Here is an 8,256-nt window from a genome sequence, read left to right as displayed (position 1 = left end):
TAATTTCATAATAATTTTGCTTTATATGAGTCTCAAGATAGGAGTTTGAATTGATTTGTCTTAAATAATATATGAATCGTGTATGGTTAGAATTGATCATTATTATTTCTGCAGAATGTTAATCTGACGAATTGATTGTTAGCAATAGGTGTACAAACTGAGAAATAAATTTTGTTTGATCTGTTTGTCTAACTATGATGTGAATTTTTTAAACATATGAATCGGTTGTATTACCATTGGAGCCGCAAAGTGGGATGTACGATTATTTACTGATCCGCCGTATGTGTGATTGTGTCCGACATTAGTCAAAACATTGGCATTGTCATTAAGCGAGAGCAGACTATCCTATCAATCAAGTAATAATGGTAACTAGTTCTATTGCAGGAATGCATTAATTTGACCTGTACCATGTTAATTGCCAATAAGAAGATAGAAATGTAGTATATAAATAGGGCTCTGTTATATTGAATGCAAGGTTATGACCTAAAGCGAATACCTTTGAAATGTATGCTGTAAAATTTGATATTGACATTCTGGAGTGTAAAGGAGAGTAGAAGGTTATTTCTGTTCAGAAAGTAAAGCAAAGAAGAAAGATTTAGTCCACATTCATTTTATTTTCAAGCATATATGGTTGAACACTTTGGGTATGACACTTTCGAAAACCACCAAAAAGAAATAATATACCACCATAAGTGTTCTTTATTCATGTAAGTACCAACTGTTAAAATTTGTTTTAAATGTGTCCAGTCTACCATATATTAAATGAGAATACCTTTAATGCAGTGTAAAAGGTCTTTCAGGCATTTCTATGATGTAACCCTTTGTACCAATAGGTGACATAATTTTACTACCATGAATATATAACCATTGATGTAAACTAATATAAGGAAGATATCTGAAATAATAAACGTCTATTTCAACCTCTTGGTACGCCTACATGCTTACTCTATTAGCTATTCTGATCATAGACTCCATTCAAGACCTTTCCTACCTTTAACTCAGCCTTTCTGAACCTAATTCTAAAAAGTGGCATGCAAGCATCATGCAAAAACTTGGAATAACCTCCATAACTGTGAAATGTAACTCTATTGGCCTTATTTTTCAAAAATATATCTCAAGAACGGATCTTTAAAAAAATACGCCAACAAAGGAAAACTATTAAATAAATATATACATAGTTAAAAACAAATATGTAATAATTAGATAGCTGCGAGTAGACTAACAAATTTATTTTGTAATGATTCTTTATTTTTATTATTAATGTAATTTGAAAGCACACACACACTCACACACCGATTAAAATCTCTAGGAAGCCTTCTAATAAAGTAGTTCAGTTTGGAATTCCAAGTTGCTGCGCGCAATTTCTTTAGAATGGCCCATTGGAACCAAATGCCATGCATTGTTTCGAGAAAAAGCACAGCAATTTAACAATTTGCGCAATTTCTCTAGAAAAGGTCTATTCTGAAAGAGAGAGAGAGAGAGAGAGAGAGCATATGTGCATGGCACGTTAGATATGTCAGTGCTGAACGATCTGCTGTGTTTCGAGTTTTCCTTCCAATCTAGTACGCACTGTTCCTAAATTTAATTCTAAGAGGAAGTTGGAGCATCTCTTTATTAGACGGCTTTTTTTTTTAACACGGACGCCAGCAGATTTATTTTCGCTTCTTTTCATTACTTTGTCACTAATGAACTTTTCAGTGTGAACAAATCCTAATACATATGTTATTCCAACTTACCTCAAAGATATACTCGTAATGAAGTTCATGTTATAGGTTATCCTGCATGACTTGGCGCAACTTCACCTGGGAACAAACCAACGTAGAATATAAATTTTCATTGCCATTAACGTCAGACGTTTAAATCTGTCGCTGTTTTATAAATTGTTCTAAATTTTAAGCTGAATGTGTTTTCTCAGTTTCAAACTGCCGAAATATCATGAAATTAAGATTTTGTTCAATAGAAAATAGGCCCAAAATCACCGTTAAAAGTATTCGAACTTTAGTGTATAATGGGGTTTTGTCGTCTCAGAATAGGAAATGACAACCGGTTATACGGTTATATGACGTCTCAATGTGCACTCTGGTTGGAAAATACAAAGCAGACGTCGATTTTCTTTTAAGTTAAAAAGCAAATATGTGTTCAGTTATAATCGTGAAGGGGGAGATAATATCTCCCATTTGCAATGTTGCATGCGTAAATGCTTTGCACACATTAAGCCATCTTCATTCTGTCTTCACCGCCTCTTATGTTAAAGCAGCCAACATCATTTAAGAATTGAATTCTGTGTTATCAGACGACGTTAGAACGTCCGCTTTATTGTTAGCCTGATCTTAGATATTAGACTTTCTTACCCTGACACAAGACACAATTATGCTGCAATAATATTAATCTGCAATCTATTTTTATGTATGATAAATGTCTCATTTCTGCTTCCCGTGCATGAATAATGGCCGGGGATCCGGGTCGGGGAAAATGTTTAAAGCAGCAATTTTAAAGCAAAATGCATCCAGAAAAAGAAAACAAAGAATTATGTTAAAATATATTATTTTTATTTTCTCCTTGGGATGGGAACATTCTTTAGTTGGACATGGATTTTACAGTCTGCAATAAATAAAAAACCTCAAAAAATATAAATTTATCACTTAAAATAGATCCAACTGTAGAGAAGATGGTATGCAGCTCCTTCAGCAAAGTATCAAAGTCACTTGTTGAAAGTATCATTGTTTAAAATCTCCTGATGAATTATTGGAAAAGGAAACTTACTTTCATATATGCCTTTTATGCCAAAATACCATAAAACGGGCAAGATAACCATGAATTTTTGTTATCTCGAATGTACACCAACATAGCCATGGGATACGCGTAATTGCCTTGCATGTTTCAGACATACAGACAACATCTGGTTTGATTAGGCAAATCCTAGTCAAAGTTGTGAGGTTTTCTTCATAATCCATATTGTACAAGTCCACCATACTTATCTAGGTTGACTCAAATATTAGTTTGAGTGAAAAACATACTCAATACCTAGTTTTGTTGGGATAAGCCCACACTAACGTGTTTGGTTTACCATGCATTTAGCCCAACTGTATGTTGCGGGATAGATTTGTTTGGGTAGACACATCAGACCTCTACTTCTGAAAGAATGCACAGGCATATGAGGTGACTCCCACCATGGCACAAAAGGTAAAGGCCCTTATATGCTCATGTCTGCTCTCAATGCCAGCATTATGATTATTTCTGATCTAAACAAATAATACAGAATTTTAACAACATTGTTTAAACTGGGTTCCTTTACTGGTTTCCATGAGCTCTTTTCCCCAAGTCTAAATTTTGTTCATAAATAGACTTGTACTCAACTCCACATGCATTACACCTTGTATCTGGTTTTGTCTACTTCTGGTATTTATAAAGAGAGATAGTGATCATTTGCATGAATAAATGTCTTCGTCCATTTTGGGTTTATATATTTGGTGTTGCATTAGATGTAAAAGAGTTATTTGCCTATGATTTGTGTCGATGATGGCGAATTCCATTATGAGTTACTTTTAATCTCTGAAAGGAACACATAATGTTTTTCAAGCTCTGAATGGTTTTATTAAGTATATTTTCGACTAGTAATTGTTAGCATGCAATAGTGTATTCCTTCGTTTCTTTATTATGTTATAGTATATCTTTCACTCTGCCCTTGTTTTCAGAGACTCCAATAAGAGTTTCTCTACCTCATTTAGTGCATTGAGAGCATAGCTTATCATCACCCTTAGCTCTTACAAAAGAAACATATGGGCTGAGTCGTATTTGCGCACAATCTCACCTAGTAGCTAGTGGTATATCCCACAGAAGTGTGTAATATGATTTATTACAATACTGTTTTAGCAATTCATGTACAATTCAAAAAGCAATTTATTTTTATAGAAATAAATTGCAAATTCAAAAGACACATCATTGTGAATTGAACTCAAAATAATCCTAAATGCCCTAGCTATCACAAGTCCAAAAATATGGAATGTTCAAAATGAATTTCAATAGTTTTGAATATTCTGATATACCACAAAGAAGCAATTTTAAAAGTCTTTGCGTGAGTTCACATAGCCCAAAACAATGAAATAATCGAAAGGTCAATGAGCACTTTAGTAATTCCAATGAATATTTTAACTAAACAATAACTTTCGAATTATTTCTGATTTTAACGACACAATTGTAAACTCATCAGATTCCCAGATACTAATCTAAAACAGAAATTAATAATTTGCTTATCAACGTGCTATTTATGCACATTTTCACTAGCCCTGCTAAGCAAAAGAATGTGAATCAATCCAGTGGGAAATTCCAGTGTAATGGTAAACAAGGCAGAATGTTAAAAACACAAATGCTCTGTAAACATAATATCAACAACTCATAATCATGGCCAAAAGTTAACTATGTACTAAACATCTTGTTTTTTTAATCAAAAATACAACTTTCAAACATGGACAAACGCTAGCATATATATATATATATATATATATATATATATATATATATATATATATATATATATATATATATCATAATCATACAGGATAGAGCATTTTAATTTGTACTCTACAGAGATTCAAACCTGGTTCCTCAGGTAAACTGCACGCATCACATGGCCAGTAATCACCAACCCTTGTACCATTTTGACTATGCACACATCATCAAAAAGTAATATTTACCCACATACTCTGGTTCAGATGTCCATATAATAAGAATTCTCTATCTTGTATGATTATTCATATTTAAAAATAATGTCAGTATTATCAAGTATTCTCCTGTAGAATCGAGGGATAGCACTTTCTGTTTTGTTTGGTATCTATCTGTCTATCTATCTCCATACATACATACATACATACATACATACATACCTTGTTATATAGTTTCTCTGTGGTTCTCAATAATGTATACCAAAATAAAACTAAAAGTATAAGGTTGGAGATTATGGCGCTGACACTTGTCATTGCTCCTCTGAGAGACGGCTCCGGTAGCCTAGTGGTTAGAGCGTCCGCCTCGAATGCGGGAGGTCGTGGGTTCGATCCCCGGCCGAGTCATACCAAAGACTTACAAAAATGGTAATAACAGCTGCCTCACTTTGCGCTCAGCATTAAGAAGTTAGTGTTAAGACTGGTCGGCCTGGTGTAAAGATAATGTGACTGGATGGGATATCATGCCACATGTCTGCGGCCTGATGCCCCAGTGCTAGACATCTCTATAAACTGCCACATTGTAGACATCGTAGCGATATGACTATACGACTGTTAAAGCTACATTAAAAATCCAGATCATATGGCATGCTCCTCTGAGAGGTAGGGGCACCTTCATCAATATCTGCCATCTGAGACATGAGGGGACTGCATCAATATCTGCCATCTGAGACATGAGGGGACTGCATCAATATCTGAGATTGAAAGAAAAACAAATAAAGATAAAAAGTATAATGTAACAAGAAATTACTTCAAGAATTAATTTCCATTTCTAAGACAGGATGGTGATTGTCTGCCAAATATGTGTACTGTAATGTACCTTAACCTTCACATTATTTCATTTTCTAATTGAAACCATGTTATACTTCTGTATAATCCATTTATCCATGGTATTTGTTATCCACATTTATTTCGTTCTCTAATTGAACTACGTTATATTAGTGCATAATATATATACCCGTAGTACCCATAGTATACATTCTAATTTATCTTTGTGCATCAGAGCTTTGTCAGTTTGGTATAAATATATATATATATATATATATATATATATATATATATATATATATATATATATATATATATATATATATTCTGATCATTCTCTTACTTACCATGCTCTTTAATTATTTTTTTCTACAATTGGATTTCTTATTAATGCATTTTTAATAATGATATTCTTGTTTGCATAGTGTCCTAAACTCGATGCGCAAAGGGTGGGTGTTGGGTTGGGGTTGGCATTGTTTACCATATGTCTTTTATGTGCTGATTTTCCAATCAGCCATATATCATGAAAGTAGTTGAAAAGAATTGCTTGTTTTTATGTTTGCATTATATTGGGCCACAACTTCCATATTGTTTCAAGGCCAGTTGAATTTAAGTTTCTATGTCATGCATATATCTATGGAAAAATTAAGTAAAAAGGTATGTTTCACAATGATTCCATTCTGCATCTGTATGTTCGTAATGTTGGATATGGATCCATGCCGGTGCTGATGTACATGATAAAGTGGGATTTTGATGTATGATGGTAATCGTGTCCATTATATAGTTCGATCTACATCCATGCTGATAATGATGTACATTATAAAGTTGGATCTAGGTCTATCCTGGAAATGATGTCCGTTATAAAATTGGATCTGCGTCCATGCCAGTAATGATGTAGATTATGAAGTCGGATCTAGGTCCATGCCAGTAATGATGTGCATTATAAAGTTGGATCTAGGTCCATGCCAGTAAAAATGAATCTAGGTCTAACCTGGAAATGTTGACCTTTATAAAGTAGGACCTTGGTCTATGCTGGTAATGTTGTCCATTATAAAGTTGGCTGTGGTTCCATGCCAGTATTGACGTACATTATAAAGTTGGAGCTACATCCATGCTGGTAATGACGTACATTATAAAGTTGGATCTGGGTCTGTGCCAGTAATGACGTACATTATAAAGTTGGATGTGGGTCCATGCCAATATTGACGTACATTATAAAGTTGGAGCTACATCCATGCTGGTAATGATGTCCATTATAAAGTTGGATCTGGGTCTATGCTGGTAATGATGTACATTATCAACTGGATATGGGTATATAGGAGTTTATTATCAAGATCTCAGATGAGTTTGATTATGATCCATGGCAATAAGTAGCTGGGCAATGACAGGCCCAGGAATCCATGCAGTTAGAGATCAGCATTAATTGACAGTGTAAAAACTACAAGCTTGGGCTTCCCCTCTACAGTTTAGATATGCATGCGAATTTGCATTTGCAAACTTACATGTCAGCTAAGCAGGTGAGATATATCATACCCACCCTGGACTCTTGTTTCACCTTCCTCATTGATTTTATATACATATTTATTTTGCAAAATTTTAATATCTTTGCTTTTTGTCTTCTATATTGTAATACTTATCTTCCTGACATTTAAGTTGCAGTTCCTCATATTTATGTTTGTAGTTCCTAATAATTATGTTTGTAGAACTTAATTGTATTGGGATTTCTACAGGATTCTGACAGTTGCAGTTCAGGACTGCTTCCCTGAATAAAGTTGCAGTCCCAGACTGCTTCCTTGAACAAAGTTGCTGTTCACCACTAAGACTTGCTGTCCTGATTATGATACTTTTCTTTACCATGCAATAATTTAGAGTGTTAACACCTCTTAGTCCCATCCCAACACATATGGCTGGTTAGGACATAAAAGTGGCACCCTGGTTGTTTTCCAAAAAGTGTTGTATGCTATGGGTTTCCCTGTCCACCTACCAATGTGTTATAAGTGTTTGTGTCATAAAATAATAAAATAGTAAAATAATTTAGCAGGGTTACTCTTTGTTTTGTTCCTCAAATGTTATTGATTTCATTATCCCTTTGAGGTTTGGAGAAAATGTATTATCTTCCCTTTGTCTGGGCTGGCAGTGGGCCTGATTTCCATTTTCTCACATGAACTTAGGAGAATACGAGCTCCCTCTAAAGTTATTTAAAGTTTGAGCTAGTTTTCTTCCCCTTTATTTGCTTATTTGTTTGCTATAATAGCAACTCTGCCAGAGTCAGGAAAGTTCAATGTGTGGTGTTGATGTTGTATATTGTCCCCATATTTGTGTATGGATGGTATTATCTAGGTCAAATTCATCTCAGTTTTTATTCCTTATTTAAGGCTTAACATTTTTTAAAAGAGGCTTTGCCTTTAGATCCAAATGATAAAATAATAAAGTGTATATACTGCATTGCTTTACTGTTTGTGAGTGCATGTTGCTTGTGTCTATTTTATGCCTCAGCATAATTTATTTGTTTATTATATGTATCAATGGTTTGGTATATTTTGTGCCATAGCACTTGTTTGGTCTAATTTGGTTTTTCCATTGGAAAGAGTATTTAATTTATATTTGCATTTGCTTAAAATTTATTTTATTTTGTATTATGTGTTGTTTATATGAGTAGGTACCTTGGCACCTCATGTACAAAAAGGGATTGAAATCCTCTGTGATGGAAAACATCCCGTTTTGTAGTTAGATTTTCATTTTTGAAGCATCTTGACGCTTCTTTTCTGAA

The 8,256-nt window shown here is 34.0% G+C and overlaps 1 non-coding gene across 1 annotated transcript; it reads left to right on the top strand.

Moving 5' to 3' along the window:
* The first annotated feature begins 4,992 nt into the window (after nucleotides 1-4,992).
* On the top strand, nucleotides 4,993-5,066 carry Trnas-cga (transfer RNA serine (anticodon CGA)). Its single transcript has one exon. It is a non-coding gene; the product is annotated as a tRNA-Ser (tRNA).
* Nucleotides 5,067-8,256: the final 3,190 nt, after the last annotated feature.

The sequence above is a fragment of the Sinohyriopsis cumingii genome, chromosome 14, assembly GCF_028554795.1.
Source record: "Sinohyriopsis cumingii isolate HCF-2022 chromosome 14, ASM2855479v2, whole genome shotgun sequence".
NCBI lineage: Eukaryota > Metazoa > Mollusca > Bivalvia > Unionida > Unionidae > Sinohyriopsis > Sinohyriopsis cumingii.
This window is presented reverse-complemented; position numbering and strand designations above follow the sequence as displayed.